The sequence below is a fragment of the Bison bison genome, unplaced genomic scaffold, assembly GCF_000754665.1.
Source record: "Bison bison bison isolate TAMUID 2011002044 unplaced genomic scaffold, Bison_UMD1.0 scf7180017864530, whole genome shotgun sequence".
Classification (NCBI taxonomy): Eukaryota; Metazoa; Chordata; class Mammalia; order Artiodactyla; family Bovidae; genus Bison; species Bison bison.
This window is the reverse complement of record NW_011495080.1, coordinates 5013610-5022133: the sequence shown is the minus strand read 5'-3', so window position 1 is coordinate 5022133 and position 8524 is coordinate 5013610. Positions and strand designations below refer to the sequence as shown.

Sequence of the window (8524 nt, the reverse complement as noted above, 5' to 3'; positions counted from 1 at the left end):
CACCCCCCGTTCTGAACTTCAACCCCTTGTGGTGCTTGCTCCCTGCCAAAGCAGCCCCATAGACACCTTGCCCCATTCATTCCTCTGCTCCTAAAGTTCCTGCTCCTTTTCTTCCTTCAGGGGTGAAGGTCAGGATACTGCAGGCCTACTGTGGGGGAGCAACGGATACCCAGGCCCTGGGCCTGACCACACAGGCTCCAGCATGACCTGCCATCATGACCCCAAGGGGCAGGGGAGTTCCCACCTTGTGGGGTGAACAGTGCCCAGGGAGATGCAGCAGGAAGGACCCAGCAGGTAGATGGATGCTGGCCATGCCTGTCCTCCAGGCTCTTCTGAAACCATGTTCCCATCAGGCTTCTCTTGGTACATCCTGAGAGTCTGAGCCACCAGCTGTTTCCTGGGGGCACAGTGGTTGGCTTGGTAATACATCATTCTTTGTACACTTTTTCCCTCCCTCTCCTCTCTTCTGCCTCAGTCTTTCTGCCCTTCAATGAAGAGTCACCACATCAGCTTTTGCCTCGGGCTCTGCTTTCCAAGGAATCCAGGCCAAGACTGGGGGTGGGGAGAAAGATAAGGGTGTCAGGCCCTGGGTTCTACATTGCTTGCACCAGAACAACGCATCTAGCATCTGTTCTGTGCATTAGAATTCCATTGCCTTCGTAGAGAATTCCACTGCATAATGTGGCGCTAGTGGTAAAGAACCCACCTGCCGATGCAAGAGACATAAGAGACATGGGTTCAACCCCCGGGTTGGAAAGATCCCCTGGAGGAGGGCATAGCAGCCCACTCCAGCATTCTTGCCTCGAGAATCCCACAGACAGAGGAGCCTGGCAGGTACAGTCCATAGGGTCGCAAAGAGTCGGACATGACTGAAGGGACTTAGCTTGCATGCACACAACTGCATAAACATTTTTAAAATCACTGATGTAGACCAACTCCCTAGTTTTATAAACAGTAATACTGAAACATAAGGTGATTTTTCCCAAGACCCCTTTGCTGGTGACAGGGCTAGGATTATCTACATCTGTCTCCAGTCATGTCCAACTCTGTGTAACTCTATGGACTGTAGCCCAACAGGCTCCTCTGTCCATGGGATTCTCCAGGCAATAATAGTGGAGTGGGTTGCCATGCTGTTCTCTGGGGGATCTTCCTGACCCAGGGACTGAACCCATGTCTCTTAAGTCTCCTGCATTGGCAGGCAGGTTCTTTACTACTAGAGCCACCTGGGAAGCCCTCTTCAAAACCTAGCTTTCTCCCAAAACACTAGCGCTGTTTAACCAGGGGGACACACCAGCATCATCCAGGAACCAGAGAAAATACACACCTCCTGGATCTCACTACTGTCTGAGAACCTCTCAGCTGCCTTGGAAGGACAAGGGCCAAACACTGAGTCTGGAGTTGAACTGTCTGCCCACCAAAATTCTGCTTGAAACCCTAGTGTCTATATAATCAGCAGAACCTAATACTTATCATGATAATTCAACTGAAACTTTTTTTTTTATAGATTTCACTCCTTCTTCCACAGACAGGGGTAGATGAATGAAAGTGCTTGTCAAGTCTGGCATCTCTTGGGGGATTCCCAGAGCCACAACACATTGTATCTACTTCCTGTGGTTTTCCCAATGCACATTCATGTGTTTAAAGGCTCTGAGAAGTCCTGCAACAAAGAACCCCTTTTCGCTTTGCTCTTAACACTCAGGATTTCTCAAACTTCTTTGGCCATGGAAACTTTGTGTATGTGTAACACCTATTCACAGAGTACGCTCTGTGAAATTCTGCTCTATTTTAGGTATCACCTTCAGGAAGTAGGACTGAGATGAGGAGCAAGAAAATCCACTTTAATCGTCTCTGCAAAGTTAGCTTGGAGAAGGCAATGGCACCCCACTCTAGTACTCTTGCTTGGAAAATCCCATGGATGGAGGAGTCTGGTAGGCTGCAGTCCATGGGGTCGATAAGAGTTGGACACGACTGAGCGACTTCCCTTTCACTTTTCACTTTCATGCATTGGAGAAGGAAATGGCAACCCACTCCAGTGTTCTTGCCTGGAGAATCCCAGGGACGGCGGAGTCTGGTGGGCTGCAGTCTATGGGGTCGCACAGAGTCGGACACGACTGAAGTGGCTTAGCAGCAGCAGCAGCAAAGTTGGCTGGCATTCCACGCAGGCTGGTTCAATCCCACATTCCGAAGGGCTGGCTGCCGCCCTGCCAGGCCCGCCTCTCTATTTATTCCCTCCACGAGAGGAGACGCAAACACCCATCTTTACTCGGCTTCCTGTCCTTCCTCTCGACCTCTGGGCCAAAGCCAAGGAATGGCTTGCTCTCCCTCTGGTTCCCGACCCCACACTACCCAGAGAGAAATTCAGTGGGTCTTGTAACAGATAAGTTCAACGAGGCTGTCAAACGGGAACCTGAACTTGAGCAGAGACCAGGAGAGCCTCTGACCAGCTCTGGTTTTCCTTTCCTGCGATTTCAGTGACCTCGTCCTCCGATGCTCCTCTCCTCGCACTTCCTAATGAAAATCCTCGTTCTTGGAAGACCTCGGGAATTGATTCAACGAGTCTGTGTTCAGCACATTGACTGCGGAGACGATATCCTCTTAGCTAGTGATCTGTTTTGTGTTGGAGTGACAAAACATTCCAAAATCCAATTTGCTGTTGCGAATCCTGGTTCATGGAGAAGGCACCGTGAAGAGGGCGGCGGGCAGCCAAGCTGAGCCAGCAAAGAGGATGCTTGAGGTCTCGCACGCACCTGTCGGCATGAGTCTGAGCAGGCCAACGGTGGCAGTCACTCCTGCTGCGGCCCGGAGGGGTGGTGATGAAATCCAAGGGCACCCTTCTAGCTGCCTCAAGTTTAGCATAAGCTTCACTCACTTCAGCGTGGAGGAGAAGCCAAATAAATAACACACAGAATGAAAGTTTGTCTTTCAGAGAGACAAAAAACAAACTAATCACAAGCAGATCACCTGTGGATGTTCCCTACAGTATTCAGGCCAGAGAGACCAAGTCAGGTAGCTTAGGCCCGACTTCCAGGGGGGACAGCACCCAGCTGGATGAATGGGCTCCATCAGGGCCTTGCTGCCCACATTTCTCAGAATCAGTATGTCATTCCTGGCTAAGCGCTACACTTACCATAAGTCTGCACAATGACCTTCCCCACCCACAGGCCATTTGCACCAATTTCCAATGAATCTCTGCTCCAACACCCTGTGGTCCAGGCCTCCAGCACATCATGACATCCACAAGCAAAGATTCCTGTCCTGCCTCTGGCTTCCAAGATCTGGAACCCTAGGGTGGCTAATCAATGAATGAGCCAGCAAGTGGTGAGCACCTACTGTGTGCATACTTCCCAAAGAATGAAAAGACCATGCGCTGTATAGCAGACTGGGACCTTGGGCATTCATTCCATCTTAGTTCCCAGACCACCAAAATGAGAATAAATAATCCCCACTTTACTGGGTGATTTGAAGGAGTAAATGAGAGTGTGAAGCAGCCACTGGGAGAACTAGACTCCTACCAGCATAAGACTCAGAGCCTCACAGAGTCAAAAGCAGAGATCAGGACTGCACGCATTCACTCCTCCTTAGGTTTTTCCCAGGATGAAATAGGAGCTGCCAAATGAGGCAAGAGTCACCCTCAGGAACGGAGCACTCTGCCAGAATGATCCTCGAAATTTCACAGCCAACGGCAGTCAAGGATAAGGCCCATTTGGTGATAGGGGAAGTCGAGGTTCAAAGAATGAATAGATTTGCCTGGGATCACAGAGGTGGTCCAAGGGAGAAACCAGATATTCTAAACCTTGCCCCAGCACACTCCCCGCAAACCTCCCCATGGCTTGCTAAGGATGCAAACACACCACAGTGACAAGAGGCCAGGTTGTCTGCCTAGGGTTGAGACCTGACTCCACCCCCTACTAGCTGTGTGATCCTGGACAAAGTCCATACCCTTCCCCCAACACTGCCCCCACCTCAGTTTTCTGGTGGAGGAAATGGGGATAATAGCAGTGATTGTCCCTCCGGGTAAGGAAGACATGGACCAACCTGTGCAAACCCTTAAACGATGCCTCTACCAAGTAAGTGCTCAGGAAATACTAGCCACCATTATCATTACTAATTATTATTATTTTTCATTCTGTTATTTTCACAAGGACAAATACGTCCTCACAGCCTCTCCCCTGGGGAGGCTGATGTCACATGATCCTAAGCACAGAGATGCAGGGTTCATGTAGACTTGGCCTGGGACTCAGGAAGCTTTTCTTCCAAGTGGTTTGGTACCAAGCAGGGAAGCAGCCTCCTCTTTCAGGAACAAGGCCCCTGCTTTGGAAATTAGGACCCCTGCCTCCCTCCGCTTTAAAGATCCCTAGCTTTCCACTAAGCAGCAGAGCCCCCTTCAGCCTCCCTGCTGACTTCACATTCCTGCCACAACTGGAAGGCTAGCTGTGACCTGGACAGTGAGGAGGGAAGAAGGAAGAGCTGGTCAGCCCGAACCAAGAGAGGGGATCAGGTTGGGGTGCAGGGTGGAGAGCAGTCGGGTGCATACCTACTAAAAAGGTAGCCTCCGCAGGGCTCCTCTCGCCCAAGCCTTGCTCCACAGAACCTATAGAGCAATTACTCTAATCACATGCATCTCCGCAACAGTCGTTTGATTTATTAGTGCGCCGTCTTTTAAAAATGCCGCTCTTAAATATAAATAACACTTAATCATCCAGCTGTCGTTAAATTCATGTTATATTGATTTCTTGGAGTGCCACAAATTTGAGGGCGAATGGGCTGGCGGATGTGTGCACGAAGCCAAGAGGTGGATTGGCAAGGCGAGGGGCTGGGATGGGAGGAAATGGCGGGGTGGGAGGGGTGAAGAGGGGGTGTCAAGGGAGGGACATGAGCCCTGCTCCACTGCCCGAGGGTCCCAACTGGCTTCACATCGGGCAGCGCTGGACACAGATGAAGAAGAGGAGAAAAGAGCCTAGAAAGAGTAGCACGTGTGTTGCATCCCAGACGCATCCCAGCCTGGAATCTCTGGCGGGTTTTCTGCAGGGCAGACACCCTATCACAGTCCCTCGCTGAAGCCACCCCAACAGGTCTTGAAATGGCATTGTCTGTGGATTGGCTTCTCCGGGTGAGGATGGGGAGAAAAACGACTGAAAAATGCCCCCTAGCTGGCTAGGAGGAGAGAGATGGGCGGCGATTTCTTTTGCATCAAAGCTTAGGGATAACTAGGAGCTAAGAGCGGGTGATTTCCCCGCCCCCTGAGCGCTCTCTCCACTTCAGGATCGTTGCCGCGCTAGAAAGACACCCCCCGCCCCTCCTCCCCCGGACTTAATTCCCAGCAGCCTTCGTCGTGATTAGAAGGATCGGGAGGCCAAGTGTAGGCAGACTCTGCGGCGCAGACTTCCCTGTCTGCGGGGAACAGCGGCCGCGGGGAGGGAGAGGTGCAGAGACGTAGAAAGGAAACAACTTGGCGGCCTCGGATTCCTCCGGAAACGTTTGCCCGAGTGTCGGTGGGCATCCAGAATGATGGGCTGGGAGGACAGAGGCGAGCCCGGCAGTAACTGGATCCGGCGAGAAGGAAGGGCTCTCTGGCAAGCCACGCCGCGCGCCCACATCAGAGGCGCCCGGAGCACAGCTCCGCAGCAGCGAGGGTCTGCAGAGAAGCTAGTTTGACTCCCTTCCGAGCAATGAGGAAGGCCCCCCACCCCCCAGAGAACTTAACTGGAAGGTACTGGTGGACTGGTGGAGAGGGAGAGTGACAAGGAACGTGACATGCTCCAGGGCTAGGCCAGAGAGCCAGGGAAAAAATGAGACGTACAGCCAGCTTTACACAGATGTTAATTCATGCCTGCTTTGTCCTAGAAACCAAATTGGTACCTAACACTAAGTTCCAAAAGTGTGGGGATTTTTTGAACCCACGTTAAAAAAAAAAAAATGTTTAGCTTGTCACCAGCATAGTGACTCCTGGCTTGGCGTGAGTATGATGGATCCTGAGGCTGCAAATAATCAAGAAAGGAAAGTGATTGGGGAAGGAAGCAGAGAAAGGTGCAGAGATTTCCCCTGGAAGGCACACAGACCTTTCCGGAAGCTTGGACCCCACCTTTCTGCCCTTTCAAGGTGCCCTGAGGGAATGTTTACCTGGGAGCCACCCACCGTCGCTGGTGCTCCCTATTTCTGTAGAAGACCATGTGCTGCTCCACGCATACATGGGACCTCCCTGTCCACGCACCCACAAGGCATGCATGTGAAATGTTAAGGCTCTCCCGTAGCCACAAAGATATAGAGATGGGGTCCCCGCTGTCAACCTTTGTTATGTGGTTGAAAGAGCTGACCACATATAGCAAGGCTTTTTGAGAAGGCGCGCGTATATCTAGGTGCATGTACACACACCCACCATTCTTAAAAAGAGAATAATATCTCTTTTCCCGACTGGGTTCTCCCCATTGTGAAAGCTTTGCTTTATTCCATCTACCCTTTTCAATCAATCAAAGGGCAGCTCACACAGCACACAGCGGGGAATACAATCTCCCTCCGGGGGATGTCTGGTTCTCTCCTTCCCAGCCTAACCGGAGACCTTTGCAGGAGCTGAAAAAAGTTTGAAAATAGCAGAGAGATGGGGGTAGGAAGAGGGCCCTTTAGTTCAGCATCCATCTTCAGTATTTACAGAATCAGCCCAATCCTGTGCTCAGCACTGAAGCCCACTTGTTCGAAAGAATGTTGCCTCCTTTCCCCTAATGTTCTGGAAAACTCCCAACATATTTTTCCCACTGGTGGGTTTGCAGGACACACTGAACACATGATCTTGTATAGAGAGTACAAGCTGATTCCATTTCTTGCCAAGTTGCCCAACAAGCTATGCCAAAAGGGACAGCTCCAGAAACACAGAACCTCGCTAAATCTATATTCAACTCCAAAACTGCTGTTGTAATGGATCTCACATTCTGCTCCCTACAACTGAGCCCTGAACGGTTTGGTCTTTGATCCCCAAATGGGAACTGTGAATTAAAAAAAAAAAACTTTGGGAACCCTATTACTTCCCACCTCCTCCAGAAAAAGTTTGAAAATGGGCAGCCTGTGACATTCCATCCAGGGAGGAAAAAAAAAAGGGGACAAGCTTAAGGGAGATAGAGCCTTGAACCACAGGCTTCTGGAGAGCCTGTGGTTTCACATGTCAGGAGCAGCCTGGCTCTGGGAGACGCTGCCAGACCCAAGAATGCCTGGCCTCTTTGTAGGGTGGGCACTGCTGAGGTGGTCATGAAGGTGTGGGGGGGGGCCTCCTCCCTTCCTGCAGTGCGCCCTCCTCCATCTCCCTTCTAGTTCTATTTCTCAGACACACAGCTCGAAAGGCATGTGGCAGGTGTTAGGCGCAGGCAGGGGAAAGCATCCCCATGTTTCCCCGGGCACAGTGCAGAGGGAAGGCTAGGAAGCCCCAGGCGCTTGTAGGATTGCTGTTGCCCACAGACTGGAGATGCTAGTAGGTTAGACCTTCTATGGAGGATCCGGCCCCATACAGTCAGTCTCTCTAGACCAGCCACACACCCAAAGCGATGCTTAAGCCCCTTCCTGCCTGAAACCCCGGCGCATTCCCGGGAAAGCGTTGCCTCGCTTCAGAAAGGCGGTTGTGCTGCCTCTTACTGGGGAAACGCAGTGCCTGTTCTATACGCACCGCCCTACAGAACTGCAGCCCCATCCGCCTCTGTGGCCTCCTCCCCGTGCGCGGGGCCACCCCGCTCTCCAAAGATCTGTCTGAATATCTGTCGGTCCGTCCCAGCGTTAAACCCCTCCCGGTGCGCCAAGGCCACGGAGCACAGATTACCTGGGGCGGGTCTCCCAAGACCATGACTTCTCTGGGTTTTTTTTTTTTTTAACCCAGCTAGGGATGCCAGTGGCTGGGAACTGGGGGCGAAAAAAATCGCTCCCTCAACCTGGCGGGCCGGGAGGGAGAGGCAAGAAGGCACAGAATCCCACCCGAAAGTCCGGGTTGGCGAAGTCTGAATCCCAGAGCGTCAGAGGAGAAAGAACACGGGAAATACCTGCTCCGGCCATGCCGCACCTACGTGGGTGTCCAGGTGGGACGTGGACAGGTGCGAATGCGCGGCGTGTGCCTATGTGTATGTGTGTGTGTGCGCGCGCGTGTGTGTGTATGTGTGTGCGTGCGTGCAGGGGGCTGGCTCCGGGGCAGCCCAGGACTCCGGACCGCGCGGGTATCTCCACCCGCGCTGTCCTCGCCCGCCCGGCTCCTTACCTGCAAGCGCCGCTTTGCCTGCTTCAGCGGGAGCGCCGCATTGACACTGCAGATGGTGCTGGGGCCGCTGCCTCTCGCCCTCCTCTGAACGTGTGCGTGTGCGCGCGTGTGGCTGCCTCCTCCAGCCCAGCCCCGAACCAACGCGAATACTCCACCGAGGCGCGGGGAAGCCAGGGAAGCGGAGGGCGAAATCAGAGCCTGCGGGACTTGACAGCTCCTCTGGCGGCGTCCAGGGTGGGCGGAATGTCCAACAGAAAGGTCGGGAAATGCGGCTAGCTTCCAAGCACCCCTTTTCCC

General features: G+C 52.7%; 1 protein-coding gene across 1 annotated transcript in view; it reads right to left on the bottom strand.

The window, feature by feature from the left end:
* The window catches only part of PLXNA4 (plexin A4), a 476871-nt gene extending 468353 nt beyond the window's left edge, over positions 1–8518 (bottom strand). The window contains exon 1 of the mRNA XM_010831752.1: positions 8228–8518. The gene's annotated coding sequence lies outside the window, so the exon portion shown is untranslated. The remainder of the gene's footprint in view (positions 1–8227) is intronic.
* Positions 8519–8524: the final 6 nt, after the last annotated feature.